General features: G+C 30.1%; 1 protein-coding gene across 1 annotated transcript in view; it reads right to left on the bottom strand.

Moving 5' to 3' along the window:
• LOC134695867 (glycoprotein 3-alpha-L-fucosyltransferase A-like) overlaps window positions 1-13466 on the bottom strand; it is a 29777-nt gene extending 16311 nt beyond the window's left edge. The window contains exon 1 of the mRNA XM_063557327.1: window positions 13377-13466. The gene's annotated coding sequence lies outside the window, so the exon portion shown is untranslated. The remainder of the gene's footprint in view (window positions 1-13376) is intronic.
• Between the last annotated feature and the right edge of the window lie 4347 nt (window positions 13467-17813).

Genomic DNA, 17813 nt, shown 5'->3' with positions numbered 1-17813 from the left:
TTATTTGTTTATTTCTTAATTTGTGTGAATTAGCATATGTTTGGATTGGGAAACAAGTTTTGCAACTTATATTAATCCCTTTCCACTTTGCGGGTGAGAGTGCTGCCTTGTAGCGGCATTAGCCTACTCTTTTTCGAAATCTACAAGGGTGTCTTTAACGTGCAAGAGATATGGCTCTCTCTCTTATCACGGGTCAGCCATTTATCGTCCCCTTGCGACGGACTATCATCGTTTCCTTAAGACCATACTCGCAAATGGTGTCAATGGAGAGCAGAAAATTGAGTCCCTGAAATTGTCATCCCGAACGGGAATCGAACCAGGAACCTTTAAGTGAGTAGTTCGATGATCTAACCACTACACCACGGCTCTCACTAACATTGTTACAGTAAATGTTAATTACTACACTTTCATACCACAACAAATACTGTAATGGTATCACTTATATTTGTGTCCATATATTATAACCAAAAAAATAAAAAGAGAATAATTTTGCACTACCATTTTTGTATTGAATATTATAACTTTTTAGATATCTAGACACATTAACTAGATGCTCATAATATCCACTTTACATGCTTGAATTCTACCAGATTACTCTAAGAACAGTTATGAGTCTTTGAAGCATGCTGACAAAAGATCTTTTCACGATATCATTTTCACATTAGTAAAAACTCCTTTTTGCTTTGACAAGCTTTGGAGGAAATATAATCAAAGAATTGAAGAAAAAACCACAACACATAAGTTCTCTTTCTAGCTCATCTAGCCCCAAGCATCATGTCAGGCATTTTCATTACTAAAAAAAACAATTCGACATTTTGACAAAAAGTTTTACTAATGATACTGACGATCCACCATAAAGTAATATACATAGATCCATACAAATAGTAAGCAAATACATATGAAAAAGATGTGGTATGATTGCCAATGAGACCAAAATGACACAGAAATTAAAACAACTACAGTACGACCTTCAACAATGAGCAAAGCCCATACCGCATAGTCAGATATTAAAGGCCCCGAAATGACAATGTAGAACAATTCAAACGAGAAAACTGACGGCCTTATTTATGTACAAAAAATAAACGAAAAACAAATCCACACTCATCTGTGTCCACACTTGTTATCTAATAAAATATCATACAAACACTATATATATATATATATATATTATTAATTCGTATATTTTAACATATTTGATTCGTTTAGAGATAGTCACATGTTAAACTATATTTTTGAAGGTAGAGAAAAAACGGCGGATAGCAAAAAGCATATTGACCGGCAAAAAGCATATCGCACGGTTATTTTTAGAATATCTAAAAACCGATATACTTTGTGACGTCATGTACTGAATTTCAGGGGCGGATTCTGGATTTTAGAAAAGGGGCGACATTTTTAAAGATGGCTGAGCGAAGCGAGTCGAAAAAAATTGTGACCTTTTTGGGGGCTAAAAAACATAAAATTTGTGTAGAATGCATATTTAAACGGTTCCTTATTTTGGGCATATATATTTCATAGTTGCTGTAAAGTGTAAGGGTTGAAAAAATTTTTATGCTGTATATATAAAATAATAGTATGGATCCAAAGCTATTTACTGCTTTATTGCATGTAGGACCTCGACATGGACAATTCTTGTTTGTTGTATGTTAAGTTAGAACAACCTCACATATTTCTTGTTGTAAACCAGATATACGCCGGGCTCTTCAATGAAATTTACAATACGACCGACACGATTGAAGAAAGACAAACAAGCAATTTTTATCCAAAGGCTCGGTTGATATGTTTCGCCAAATTTTTTTAATGGAAATGCGGGGTTCCAAATTAACAAAAGGCTACGACATAATTCTAAAATGACAGCGAGTTTATGAATGACGGTTGACAAATGGATCACACACAGCAGCCGGTGGCATTTCGGTCTTGAAAAAAGTATTTAATATGCAGTATCAGTTCGCCGAAACAGACATTCCAGTCACACATGCAAACCCCCGCCCCCAAAAAATACGCCCGTTTTTTTGTTCATCATGTTTATATAATTCTAAATAATTTTGTTGGAAACTTTCGTTTCTTATAGCAAAAAAGTGGACACGATTATTGTTTTCAATCCAGATACGGTCAAAATTTTACTTTTATATACATTATCTCAAGATGAAGAGAAATAGTTTGAATTCCCTTACAAACTTAACATGCCCCAACCTGAACTCCCAGAAAAAGCTTGTAACAGGCAATTCCTTATATAAATAATGGTTCATTCAATTTTGTTGCATAGCAAGCTTAACTCTCACTTGTGTGAACGTCGCATATTCCATTATATATGGCAAGCCGTTTTACTACTTATTCTAATTACAAGATATCTCCTATAATATATAAGATATCTTATATAATTTCATTTTTATATGATATCTCATATATTATATAAGAAATCTTTAATGTTATATACTATATCTTTAATGTTATATAAGATATCTTATAAAGTTAATAAGATATCTTATATATACTTTATAAGATATCTTATATATACTTTATAAGATATCTTATATATACTTTATAAGATATCTTATATATACTTTATAAGATATCTTCTACATTTTATAAGATATCTTATAAAGCTTATAAACAACTTTTATATAAGATATCTTATATAATTTTAAAGATATCTTATATAGTTTATAAGATATCTTATATAGTTTATAAGATATCTTATATAGTTTATAAGATATTTAATATAGTTTATGAAATATCTTATAAATACAATTATATAAGATATCTTATAAAGACAATTATATAAGATATCTTATAAAGACAATTATATAAGATATTTTACAAAGGCAATTATATAAGATATCTTACAAAGGAAAAGGAAACCGAATAAGGAAAAAGAAACCGAATAAGGAAATAGAAACCGAATAAGGAAATAGAAACTGAATAAGGAAATAGAAACCGAAAAAGGAAATGAATATTGAAAAAGGAAAAAGAAACCGAATAAGGAAATGAAAATCGAATAAGGAACTAGAAACCGAATAAGGAAATGAAAATTGAATAAGGAAAAAGAAATCAAATAAGGAAACAGAAACCGAATAAGGAAATAGAAATGAAAAAGGAAATGAATATTGAAAAAGGAAAAAGAAACCGAATAAGGAAATGAAAATCGAATAAGGAACTAGAAACCGAATAAGGAAATCGAAACCGAATAAGGAAATAGAAACCCAATAAGGAAATAGAATCCGATTCAGGGAATAGAAACCGAAAAAGGAAATGAATATGAAAAAGGAAATAAAAATCGAATAAGGAAAAAGAAATTGAATAAGGAAACGAAAAAAAAAGAGGAAAAAAAAAAATTTGAGAAAAAAAATTTGAGGAAAAAAAAATTTGAAGAAAAAAAATTTGAGAAAAAAAAAATTTTGAGGAAAAAAAAATTGAGGAAAAAAAATTTTGAGGAAAAAAAAAATTTGAGAAAAAAAAAATTTAGTTTCGACTTGTAATATTTTTCAAAATTGAATATCGAAATAGGAAAAAGGAACCAACCGAATAAGGAAATGGAAATCGAATAAGGAAATGGAAATCGAATAAGGAAATGAAAATCCAATAAGGAAATAGAAACCGAATAAGGAAATAGAAACCGAATAAGGAAATAGAAACCGAATAAGGAAACAGCAATCGAATAAGGAAATGAAAATCGAATAAGGAAATGAAAATCCAATAAGGAAATAGAAACCGAATAAGGAAATAGAAACTGAATAAGGAAATAGAAACCGAATAAGGAAACAGCAATCAAATAAGGAAATGAAAATCGAATAAGGAAATAGAAACCGAAAAAGGAAATGAATATTGAAAAAGGAAAATAAAGAAACCGAATAAGGAAATGAAAATCTAATAAGGAACTAGAAACCGAATAAGGAAATCGAAACCGAATAAGGAAATAGAAACCCAATAAGGAAATAGAATCCGATTCAGGGAATAGAAACCGAAAAAGGAAATGAATATGAAAAAGGAAATAAAAATCGAATAAGGAAATAGAAATTGAATAAGGAAACGAAAAAAAAAGAGGAAAAAAAAAAATTTGAGAAAAAAAATTTGAGGAAAAAAAATTTTGAAGAAAAAAAATTTGAGAAAAAAAAAATTTTGAGGAAAAAAAAATTGAGGAAAAAAAATTTTGAGGAAAAAAAAAATTTGAGAAAAAAAAAATTTAGTTTCGACTTGTAATATTTTTCAAAATTGAATATCGAAATAGGAAAAAGTAACCGAATAAGGAAATGGAAATCGAATAAGGAAATGAAAATCCAATAAGGAAATAGAAACCGAATAAGGAAATAGAAACCGAATAAGGAAATAGAAACCGAATAAGGAAACAGCAATCGAATAAGGAAATGAAAATCGAATAAGGAAATGAAAATCCAATAAGGAAATAGAAACCGAATAAGGAAATAGAAAACAAATAAGGAAATAGAAACCGAATAAGGAAACAGCAATCGAATAAGGAAATGAAAATCGAATAAGGAAATAGAAACCGAAAAAGGAAATGAATATTGAAAAAGGAAAAAGAAACCGAATAAGGAAATGGAAATCGAATAAGGAAATGGAAATCAAATAAGGAAATGAAAATCCTATAAGGAAATAGAAACCGAATAAGGAAATAGAAAATGAAAAAGGAAATGAATATTGAAAAAGAAAAAAGAAACCGAATAAGGAAATGAAAATCGAATAAGGAACTAGAAACCGAATAAGGAAATCGAAACCGAATAAGGAAATAGAAACCCAATAAGGAAATAGAAACTAAATAAGGAAATAAAAATCCGAAAAAGGAAATGAATATTGAAAAAGGAAAAAGAAACCGAATAAGGAAAAAGAAACCGAATAAGGAAATAGAAACCAAATAAGGAAATAGAAACTGAATAAGGAAATAGAAACCGAATAAGGAAATGAATATTGAAAAAGGAAAAAGAAACCGAATAAGGAAAAAGAAACCAAATAAGGAAATAGAAACTGAATAAGGAAATAGAAACCGAAAAAGGAAATGAATATTGAAAAAGGAAAAAGAAACCGTATAAGGAAATGGAAATTGAATAAGGAAATGAAAATCCAATAAGGAAATAGAAACTGAATAAGGAAATGAAAATTGAATAAGGAAAAAGAAATCAAATAAGGAAACAGAAACCGAATAAGGAAATAGAAATGAAAAAGGAAATGAATATTGAAAAAGGAAAAAGAAACCGAATAAGGAAATGAAAATCGAATAAGGAACTAGAAACCGAATAAGAAAATCGAAACCGAATAAGGAAATAGAAACCCAATAAGGAAATAGAATCCGATTCAGGGAATAGAAACCGAAAAAGGAAATGGAAATTGAATAAGGAAATGAAAATCCAATAAGGAAATAGAAACCGAATAAGGAAATGAAAATTGAATAAGGAAAAAGAAATCAAATAAGGAAACAGAAACCAAATAAGGAAATAGAAATGAAAAAGGAAATGAATATTGAAAAAGGAAAAAGAAACCGAATAAGGAAATGAAAATCGAATAAGGAACTAGAAACAGAATAAGGAAATCGAAACCGAATAAGGAAATAGAAACCCAATAAGGAAATAGAATCCGATTCAGGGAATAGAAACCAAAAAAGGAAATGAATATGAAAAAGGAAATAAAAATCGAATAAGGAAAAAGAAATTGAATAAGGAAACGAAAAAAAATGAGGAAAAAAAAAAATTTGAGAAAAAAAATTTGAGGAAAAAAAATTTTGAGGAAAAAAAAATTTGAGAAAAAAAAAAATTTGAGGAAAAAAATTTTGAGGAAAAAAAAATTTTGAGGAAAAAAAAATTTTGAGGAAAAAAAATTTTGAAGCGAAAAAAAATTTAGTTTGGACTTGTAATATTTTTCAAAATTGAATATCGAAATAGGAAAAAGGAACCGAATAAGGAAATGGAAATCCAATAAGGAAATGGAAATCGAATAAGGAAATGAAAATCCAATAAGGAAATAGAAACCGAATAAGGAAATAGAAACCGAATAAGGAAATAAACACCCAATAAGGAAACAGCAATCGAATAAGGAAATGAAAATCGAATAAGGAAAAAGAAACCGAAAAAAGGAAATGAATATTGAAAAAGGAAAAAGAAACCGAATAAGGAAATAGAAACCGAAAAAGGAAATGAATATTGAAAAAGGAAAAAGAAACCGAATAAGGAAATGAAAATCGAAAAAGGAACTAGAAACCGAATAAGGAAATCGAAACCGAATAAGGAAATAGAAACCCAATAAGGAAATAGAAACTGAATAAGGAAATAGAAACCGAAAAAGGAAATGAATATTGAAAAAGGAAAAAGAAACCGAATAAGGAAATAGAAACCGAAAAAAGGAAATGAATATTGAAAAAGGAAAAAGAAACCGAATAAGGAAAAAGAAACTGAATAAGGAAATAGAAACCGAATAAGGAAATAGAAACTGAATAAGGAAATAGAAACCGAAAAAGGAAATGAATATTGAAAAAGGAAAAAGAAACTGAATAAGGAAAAAGAAACCGAATAAGGAAATAGAAACCGAATAAGGAAATAGAAACTGAATAAGGAAATAGAAACCGAAAAAGGAAATGATTATTGAAAAAGGAAAAAGAAACCGTATAAGGAAATGGAAATTGAATAAGGAAATGAAAATCCAATAAGGAAATAGAAACCGAATAAGGAAATGAAAATTGAATAAGGAAAAAGAAATCAAATAAGGAAACAGAAACCGAATAAGGAAATAGAAATGAAAAAGGAAATGAATATTGAAAAAGGAAAAAGAAACCGAATAAGGAAATGAAAATCGAATAAGGAACTAGAAACAGAATAAGGAAATCGAAACCGAATAAGGAAATAGAAACCCAATAAGGAAATAGAATCCGATTCAGGGAATAGAAACCGAAAAAGGAAATGAATATGAAAAAGGAAATGAATATGAAAAAGGAAATAAAAATCGAATAAGGAAAAAGAAATTGAATAAGGAAACGAAAAAAAATGAGGAAAAAAAAATATTTGAGAAAAAAAATTTGAGGAAAAAAAAATTTGAGGAAAAAAAATTTGAGAAAAAAAAAATTTGAGGAAAAAAATGTTGAGGAAAAAAAAAATTTGAGAAAAAAAAAATTTTGAGGAAAAAAAATTTTGAAGCGAAAAAAAATTTAGTTTGGACTTGTAATATTTTTCAAAATTGAATATCGAAATAGGAAAAAGGAACCGAATAAGGAAATGGAAATCGAATAAGGAAATGGAAATCAAATAAGGAAATGAAAATCCAATAAGGAAATAGAAACCAAATAAGGAAATAGAAACCGAATAAGGAAATAGAAACCCAATAAGGAAACAGCAATCGAATAAGGAAATGAAAATCCAATAAGGAAATAGAAACCGAAAAAGGAAATGAATATTGAAAAAGGAAAAAGAAACCAAATAAGGAAATGGAAATCGAATAAGGAAATGGAAATCGAATAAGGAAATGAAAATCCAATAAGGAAATAGAAACCGAAGAAGGAAATAGAAACCGAAATAGGAAATGAATATTGAAAAAGGAAAAAGAAACCGAATAAGGAAATGAAAATCGAATAAGGAACTAGAAACCGAATAAGGAAATCGAAACCGAATAAGGAAATAGAAACCCAATAAGGAAATAGAAACCGAAAAAGGAAATGAATATTGAAAAAGGAAAAAGAAACCGAATAAGGAAATAGAAACCGAAAAAGGAAATGAATATTGAAAAAGGAAAAAGAAACCGAATAAGGAAAAAGAAACCGAATAAGGAAATAGAAACCGAATAAGGAAATAGAAACTGAATAAGGAAATAGAAACCGAAAAAGGAAATGAATATTGAAAAAGGAAAAAGAAACCGAATAAGGAAAAAGAAACCGAATAAGGAAATAGAAACCGAATAAGGAAATAGAAACTGAATAAGGAAATAGAAACCGAAAAAGGAAATGAATATTGAAAAAGGAAAAAGAAACCGTATAAGGAAATGGAAATTGAATAAGGAAATGAAAATCCAATAAGGAAATAGAAACCGAATAAGGAAATGAAAATTGAATAAGGAAAAAGAAATCAAATAAGGAAACAGAAACCGAATAAGGAAATAGAAATGAAAAAGGAAATGAATATTGAAAAAGGAAAAAGAAACCGAATAAGGAAATGAAAATCGAATAAGGAACTAGAAACCGAAACCGAATAAGGAAATAGTAACCCAATAAGGAAATAGAATCCGATTCAGGGAATAGAAACCGAAAAAGGAAATGAATATGAAAAAGGAAATAAAAATCGAATAAGGAAAAAGAAATTGAATAAGGAAACGAAAAAAAATGAGGAAAAAAAAAAATTTGAGAAAAAAAATTTGAGGAAAAAAAATTTTGAGGAAAAAAAAATTGAGAAAAAAAAATTTTGAGGAAAAAAAATTTGAGGAAAAAAAAATTTGAGGAAAAAAAAAATTTGAGAAAAAAAAAAATTTGAGGAAAAAAAATTTGAGGAAAAAAAAATTTGAGGAAAAAAAAATTTTGAAGCAAAAAAAAATTTAGTGTGGACTTGTAATATTTTTCAAAAATTTGAATATCGAAAAAGGAAAAAGGAAAAAGGAACCAACTTGTGTCTGGTGATTTTTCCCAGAGGAGTGAAAATCTATCAGATTTCTGTGTTATGCGGATAGTATGTACGGGTATATATTTGCCGTATTATATTTCACAGAACCGTGTGAAATAGAGTCCCATTAACTACTATGTAAGTTACTCTCAATCAATATATACCTGACTATAATTATAAAATGTTTACAAAGGTAAGCAACTGTCTAGGGCCAAGTAAGGGAGGGGAAAAAACAGTATTAGTACTATTTCGCAGAACGATAAACAGATGCATATACAGACCAAGGGGGTGGGGGAAATTTAGCTGATGACATATATGTAAGAAATCATTGAAGCTTGATGGGAGTGGGCAACCCTCTAGTCCATCAGAGCCCCCACACCTTTTTGAAAAGTTCTGGATCTGCCACTGAGATTTGCAGGTTTTCTTAGTAAAGATACCTTAAAATATCACAAACTGTGTGCTTTCCAGACCATAGTTTACATTTTTTTTCATATTTTGCCGTGTCAAAATCACCTAAATTTAAAGGACAGTATATAGACCCAAAAATGGTATATCACATTCTACACATCAAGATTTTAGCAGGAAAGACTGCCATTGGAGTTTTTAACCATTGTGACTTTTTAATTTGATCTACTCCACTAATTAAAGTCGTTGAAGTAGAATATTTAATGTAGGTTTGTCCACATTTTGGTATGTATTAATACATGTTTAGAAATAATGTTGAGCCTGTTCCTAGATGCCTGTTATAGACTTCAATATTTATTGTTTATTGAAAATAAATGGAATCAATTCTTTCAGAAAAGTTTAATTCTATGGAAATGTATCCCCCCTTTTATAAGTTGAAAAGGCTACATAGAGGTCAATATACAGTCTCCAACAGAAAACCAAAAAAGGAAAAATAAAGTGAATTTTGGAGAATTATTAAATGGACATGCATTTGAAATATTTAAGATATATTGTTTCAATTTTTTTAGTTCTAGGTTCCACATAACTACCATTTTAGAAAACGATTTCAATGCTAAGTCTATTAGAGGGATATTTGATTTTTATTGGTTGTAAATATGAAATCTTATTCAGTGGCAAAGGAAATAGACACTGACAAGTCTTAGATAACATTTTAAATAGTTTTGAATTTTTCTTCGTCAGTTGACTAAAATTAGATGGAGGTGTGTTCTAATTTCCAACAGAGGAGCAATCAACCTATATCAATATGTGCATGCAGCAAATTGATAGTTGCTAGATACTGAATGATTATATCCACAATTAAGGTTTAACCTGTGCATATATACTTAAAACAAGATAAAAAAAGTCATATATATATTTCAGGACTTCTGAATCCAATCATGTAGTATGGAATGTTATTGAGATATGGTTTGGGTGGGTGGATGGTCATGAAGGACCTGTAGTACAAAGTATATCACTGGATTTAGCTCTTTGTCTAAGTGTAATATTAAAGTACTTTGCTTTGAGCTCAGTTCATTGTTATGCAATTCATTCTTTGTGAAATTAAGATTTGACAGACAACTCTAATGGACAAGGATTTGTCAAAGTAGTATCATCTCTATGTACAATGTAAGTATTCAGGAGATAAAAGCATTCTATTTTGATTTGAACCATACATTTTATAAAAAAAAAAGTGGGAAAAAATTTACCGGACAATGCTACTCCCACTACTAGCAATATGATGCTAGGTTGTTTTAATACATCTGTATTGCCTGCTGATGACTCGGCCCTGAGTGTAAATGGTCCTTCAATTAGGAGGGGGAAAAATTATAAGGCCTATCCAGTCTAATCGATTTCTAAAACTATACTTCATTGCACATGTTCAACATTTTTATACAACCACAAAAAATTGGGGGTCGTAAATTGGTATCCTGTCCGAAAGATGGATGGTTTCTGGATAATAACTTTATTATAAGTAAATAGAAATAAACAAAATTATAACACAACGTTTATAACCACAAAAGGAAGCTTGGGATTGATTTTGGGGGTTATGGTCCCTTAGGTTTAGAAATAAGGGGTACAAAGGTGCCCAAAACAAGCCTTAATCTAGTGTCGGTTTAAAAAGTTGTGTACATGTATAAGTATAAAATTTCAATTGTTCTGAAATTGTACCACAATGTTTAATACCATAAGTAGAAGGTTCGGATATATTGTGTGGGTTATGGGACAAACAGTCTAATAATTACGGACCAAAAACAAACATTTTTGTAAATTAAAGACCCTTAATTGGAGTTTGTCCAGAATGGTTGTTGAATTACCTAATACCAATGCTTTATGAAATCTTCTTTGAAAATTGGAGTTATCTTTCTTTGTTCAGTCAACTTAAATCAATTATACAATATACAATGCAATATTCACTTTATTACCAACTGATAAATTAAAGCAGTCATTAATATAGATTAGACCGTTGGTTTTCCCGTTTGAATGGTTTTACACTAGTAATTTTAGGGCCCTTTATAGCTTGATGTTCGGTGTGAGCCAAGGCTCCGTGTTGAAGGCCGTACTTTAACCTATAATGGTTTAATTTTCAAATTGTTATTTGGATGGAGAGTTGTCTCATTGGCACTCACACCACATCTTCCTATATCTATTAATAACCATTCAGTGATTGCAAGCACTTTCTAGGGTATGCCCTTTTAAAAATGGAAAAATTATACATTTTTTTAGTTTCTGATCTCTTAACTGAAGTTTGTCTCCTCTAAATGTTTCTCATTTCAGAAATTAAAAAGAAAATTTCTTCAGATATTTTTGTTTGAAAGGATTAATATTCAACAGCATAGTGAATTGCTCCTAACCCAAAAGCAAAACAAAATATTTTAAGTTCATTAGACCACATTCATTCTGTGTCAGAAACCTAAGCTGTGTCATCTATTTAATCACAATCCAAGCTCAGAGCTGTTTCCAGCTTGAATGTTGTGTCAATACTAGCCCCAACTGTTCAGGCTTCGACCTCTGCAGTCGTATAAAGCTGGGCTCTGCGGAGCATCTGGTCCATTTATTTGTTTATTTTTCAATTTGTGTGAATTAACATAGTTACAGTAAATGCTAATTACTGCACTTTCATACCACAACAAATATTGTATTGGTACATGTATCACTCAAATGTGTATCCATATAACAAAAAAAATGAAAAGGAATAATTTTGCATTACCTTTTGAATACTATGACTTTTTAGATATGTAGACATATTAAGACTCATTAGTAGATGTTGATAATATTGGCTTAAAATGCTTGAAATTCTATCAGATTACTTATGGAGCAGTTATGAGTTTTGAAATTAGAAAGATCATATCATATGCAACAAGTGTACTAAGTTTCAAGTTGATTGGACTTCAGCTTCATCAAAAACTACTTTGACCAAAAACTTTAACCTGAAACTCCCACTTTCATTTTCTATGTTCAATGGACCGTGAAATTGGGGTCAAAAGTCTAATTTGGCTTTAAAATTAGAAAGATCATATCATAATGAACATGTGTACTAAGTTTCGAGTTGATTGGACTTCAGCTTCATCAAAAACTACCTTGACCAAAAACTTTAACCTAAAGCGGGACAAACGAACGTACGGACCCACAGACCAGAAAACATAATGCCCATCTACTATTGTAGGTGGGGGCATAAAAAATTTAATAAATAACACTCATAATGCTCAGATTGGTTGTCATCGTGCAACATAGTTAATAACACCATATAGAAAAAACATAGAACTCATTTGTCATAAGACACTGTCAAACATCCATTCATACTATCCACACTCATCTGTGTCCACACTTGTTACAATATCAAAAATGAGTTTTTTGGCAGATGCAATAAGAAAGAGATAAGCTTTATACTTAACCTGCTAATAAGTTTATGTATAATTAACGCTGTTATATCCGTTGCTGTTTTTTTAAGTTTCTTACGATAACGTCATAAGTGCACAAATTAATACAATTTTACGAAATGTATTCTTAAATACGGAAATAGAATTAAATCACGAATTACAAATTAAGAAAAAAGCTATGAAACAAAAATGAACCATAGAAAACTACTTTAATGTGTCGAAAAAAACGAATACTCTTACATTGGTTTTATCTGGGAAATATAAGAAACACCTATCTGAAACAACAAGATATAGTTATTACCTTTTTATTGTGATTAAAAGGGAGAGGTTTTTTTAACGTTTATTACTAGTTTTTGGTATAAATAACAAGATTATATTAAATAGTTGTTTGAAAAAATCAGTACCCCTATCAGTACCGAATAGTCAGGTTTGCATCTTTCTTTGCAGCTAAAATATCTCATGTTTCTTACAATTATAATAGCTTTTTTGTTTATAAATTATGTTTTATGCAATTTCGCTCTTTTTTCTTTGTTAATCCTGTATCCGCCACTACCTATTGTGAAATATGTTTAAGAAAATGTTCGTAGACGTCATCTTTAAATCTTACTTACTGCGCTTCAAAAATAAAAGTTATTTTCTAAATACGTAAACTGGAATTTACAGTTGTTTTCAATGAAATACAGTTCAAACTTTTAATTTCAACGTTTCTGATAAAACATTGAAACTTGCTTATGGAAACAATGTTATTACTTTGAGACCGCCTTTTAATAATTCCCGTCGGCAAATGATACCATTGACAACACAATCATTCGAGCCTTTTAAAGTTCGATATTTTAAATACTATCTCAAAACTATACTTTTAAAACAATCCAAGAGTGGGACCGAAGGACGATGATATTATCAACCAGAAGTCAACATAAGGGATCCAACAATGAGCAATACCCATATCATAAAGTAATTATAAACTTACCTTGATGAAGTGTGTAGTCGACATTTATTTATATTATTGTAATCTTTTCCGACTTCCGGTAGGTGATAACATTCATTGTGAACTGAACGTGGAAACGTTATCTAACTTGATTCGATCATTGAATATAAACGAATTCATTTATGTATTAGGATAATTTTCATTACATATTGTGTAAGCGTATCTCGTTTATTGGTTTTTTTTACCGAACGAGTTATCTTTATCAGTGTCACTGGAACAGAGATATACAGTAGGTCAGGGCCTCTGGATGGTGACGTACATTATCGCTGTACACATTTTTTCATTCATAAAAGAAAAGCCCTCTATTCGCATAATAGTTAAAACTATCAATTTGAAAAAAACAAAACTTTGTATTCTAAAGAATTGTAAGTGTTCAAATGCATAACCATCAAATAATCGGTTTTTTTTAAATATTTTATTTATAACTAAGACTTATTGCAAAGTATTGAAGTAACTTCACATTTTTTGAAGTAATGGTTTATTTTTTATCTTTTTTTTGGTTGATGTACGTTTAATGAATATTTGTTCCTCTTTTTCCGAGCTTATGTAAGCCTTTATGATTGAGTAATCTTCTTCCCCATGCTAGTTTTATATTTTTAGATCGAACGTCGTAAATTCCAACATTTGTGTTTCACAAATATTAAAGTTGTGGTGTATTAGTTCTGTATATGTAAAAATCGGGGGCAAAACGCAATCTAATTTAAAAGGCAGCAGTAGTATACCACGGTTATAAAGTTGTAAATCGATCAAGAGAAAACTAATCCGAGTTACAAACTAAAATCGGGAGAACATAAATCAACTATAAGAGGAAAATGACGAAACAACAAAAACACTAAACTGCAACAAAAACAAACGTCAACATACATACAAGCGGACTATTAAAAAAATACCAACTGCCATATTCCCGACTTGTTACATAACATTCAAAGACAAAACAAATGGCGAGTTGAACCTGGTTTTATGTCAAGCCGAACCTCGTGCTTAAACAACAATGCCAACCAATACCGATGAAGTGCAAGAAGAACTGGCACAGAGAAATACATAAAGAAAGAACATAATAGTATTTTACAACATGTTCATTGTATACTAAAGAATAACAACGGACATCTTCCATGAATGACCAACTCAGGACACCACACACTGTACTTGCATGGACCAACACGTCACAAAGTATTTATTATCACCGGTAATCTTGAAATTAATACAATAATATGGAATAAGATAAAAAAAAATCACAATTATTTTCACAATATTAGTCCTAATATTTATTATGCTTATAACAGTCTTGAATGCTATTTTAAATTAATGCTGTAACAACGTCATAGTAAGTTGGACTAACACAATACTTTATCCATGAAATATAGAAATTAAATCGACTTTACTGAAAAATCACACATAATGTAAAATGTACCAAAAATACAGAATTCAAACCACAAACGATAAGACATAACACAATATCTAGCCGTACTTACAACACAAATACTTAAAAGACCAACACGAGGGGTGCCACAAATGGATAAGGATTTGCTTACCTTTCCAAACCACCTGAGATCATCACCAGTTTTTGTTGGGGTTGTCTTGCTTAGTGCTTAATGTTCTATGTTGTGTTTTTGGTACAATTATTTTTCTATTGGTCTTTTCCCTTTTCAGCCATGGTGTTGTCAGTTTATTTTCGGTTTATTAGTTTTAATGTCCCTGAGTTAAATTTCGCCCTGCATTTACAAAAGAAACATCATAACAAAAACATGAATATTGAATGTACAAATACTAAGTGCAAAAACAATACAGACGCAGATGTGTAGACACTTCGTTTTTAGAAAAGAACCATGCTTGCTGCGGGAGTTGATAAGTAGTCAAATAAAAAACAAACCGATATATTGGATGAAATAATTTTTTAAGTGGCAATATAAAAAAGAAGATGTGGTATGATTGCCAATGAGACAACGATCCACAAAAGACCAAAATGACACAAACATTAACAATTATAGGTCACCGTACGGCCTTCAACAATGAGTAAATCCCATACCGCATATAGTCAGCTATAAAAGGTATAGATTTGAATATCTTTTTTCTTTTGACTCAATGTTTAATCCATCTGTAATCTTTATGTTAAAGTATTGAATAAAAAAAAGTTTTACTATCTATTTACTAGCAGTGTACAAATCCTTTTTGCATGTATCAAAGAGGAATATTTGTTTTAATGATAACTGACCTTTAAATAGAACTACGAGAATACGTCTCCATATAACACTCTCAAATAGCTCTATCCTCTGTGCATTTACAAGGAACCTTGATATCAGCATACAAATATCATCAGTAACATATGTTCTACGTTTCAAGTTGGTATGACCAAAACTAAATTATTAACTGACATATACATGTAAGTGGAAGGTTAATAATGTAGTAATAAAAATAGGTTCAACTGTACATCTATCAGAAAATGTCTGTACCAAATTAGGAATATTACAGTTGTTTTTATACTCGTTTTGTTGGTAGATAAAGTTTGATTTTGACAGTTTGTATTATCCGACATGGTGGGTTCTGTATTTTTGTTACACTTTTCATTGGTAAACCGTGGTCAAAACCGCAATCGGCTATGTAAAATGAAAATTCCACATTACCACGAACACCTGTCCTACATTTCAGGTTCATGCAATCACGACTTCATGATATTCGATATAAATCAAAACCTTAAACATGAGATGAGACGGAGTTACAGTCGGACGCATATAACAGAAAATCTAAGCTCATCTCCTATATCAAGCTGTCCACGACGGCAATGAAAATAATAGTTTCAACAGAACCTTCTCGCTTCTCCGGATAGCAAATATACCCTTAGGTTTCTGCTCTGATACAAGTATAAGTAAATGCATTTGTACTCCATATTTGACTTGTATATATCATTTTAGAATTTATGAGGAAATGTACTTATAAAATTTTCATTTATCAATTGTATACAGGCGATAGCTTTTGATTTCGATTGTGTTTTTTTCTAGTGATGTGGCGTTTTGATTTTTAATCCAAACGACCTTCGACCATTCCCTAACAATTATTGGATATAATTGAATAATCTATTTCCTTTTTGTTATATTCACCAATATATAACGTGAGGTGGATGAGTATTAAAATCAGGGGGTTATATCCCATTATGATTGTTGTTTGACGAAATTGAAGAGGAGGTTAAAGAATAAGCTAATAAATAAACAGTAATACAAATGAACGTTCTTTTCATATTTAATTTAGCAAAAAGTTCTCATGAAATTTGCGGCAATCAAATGTTGAATGTTGAACGTTAAAAACGAATAATAAAAATTTTGAGTGTTGATATTCAATAAAAACATAATGAAGAGGTTTTTTGTCTAATGTTGAATATTAGAGTTTAGTTTTGAATGGTGAATGTTAATTTAATGTTCCATGTTGAAAAAAAAAAACATTGTTGAAAATTATTCTTGATGCTGACTGTTGAAATGGAATGTTAAAAACGAATGTCATGATAGAAAGCGAATATTTATTGAAATTGAATGTTAAAAACAAATTCTTAAAAATTTTCGAACGTTGAAAGTAACAAAACCAAAATGACAAAAAAGTTATATAACAAAAGAAATAATTGAATGTTGAATGATGAATATGGAAAACGAAAAAATAATGGAAGATGTAAAATTTAACCCCCCCCCCCCCCCAAAAAAATCAGTTGAAAAAAAAAGTTCAACAAAAAATGGAGATCTCAAAATCGAAAAACGAAAACACTGTTGATTTTTAGTTTTTGGTTTTTGCGAAATCAATTATTTCTTAAAAAGAAAAACGAATGGACGCATATACACCAATCCCCTAAGTTTAATGTCGATCATCGGAAATAACAAATATAAATAGAAGTCCTAGTCGAACTATCAGCTTCAATCAGTGCATTTTAAAATTAAACTTTTGCAATAAGTCCATGCATTAAAAAGAATGTAAGTTTGAACATACTTGGTTATAATTGATTGGAGAACAAGTAATAACATCTTATTTTAATCCCTTTCCAATTTACTGGTGCGAGTGCTGCCTTGTAGCGGCATTAGCCTGTTCTTTTTCAAAATCTTCAAGGGTGTCTTTAACGCGCCAGACACATTATCATAACACGGGTCAGCCTTTTATCGTCACCTTCCGACGAACTATCATCGTTTGCAAGACCATACTGATAAATGGTGTTAAGGGAGAATTGAAAATGATGTCCCTGAAATTTTCTCCCCGAATCGGGGAACGAACCAGGAAATGCATTGCACGGTATATTTGAAAGTATCCTGTATCTTAGTTAACTAAACAATGCACCCTTTCCTTCGCAGCCGGGTAGGAGTCTAAGCATAAAAAAATACAGATTTGCAAAATGATACAATAATAGGCATGCTTTATAATATCAGATCATATCAAATCAAAGAATTT

This window comes from Mytilus trossulus, chromosome 14 (assembly GCF_036588685.1).
Source record: "Mytilus trossulus isolate FHL-02 chromosome 14, PNRI_Mtr1.1.1.hap1, whole genome shotgun sequence".
Classification (NCBI taxonomy): Eukaryota; Metazoa; Mollusca; class Bivalvia; order Mytilida; family Mytilidae; genus Mytilus; species Mytilus trossulus.
The sequence above is the reverse complement of the archived record's forward strand: the minus strand, read 5'-3'. Positions and strand labels throughout refer to the sequence as shown.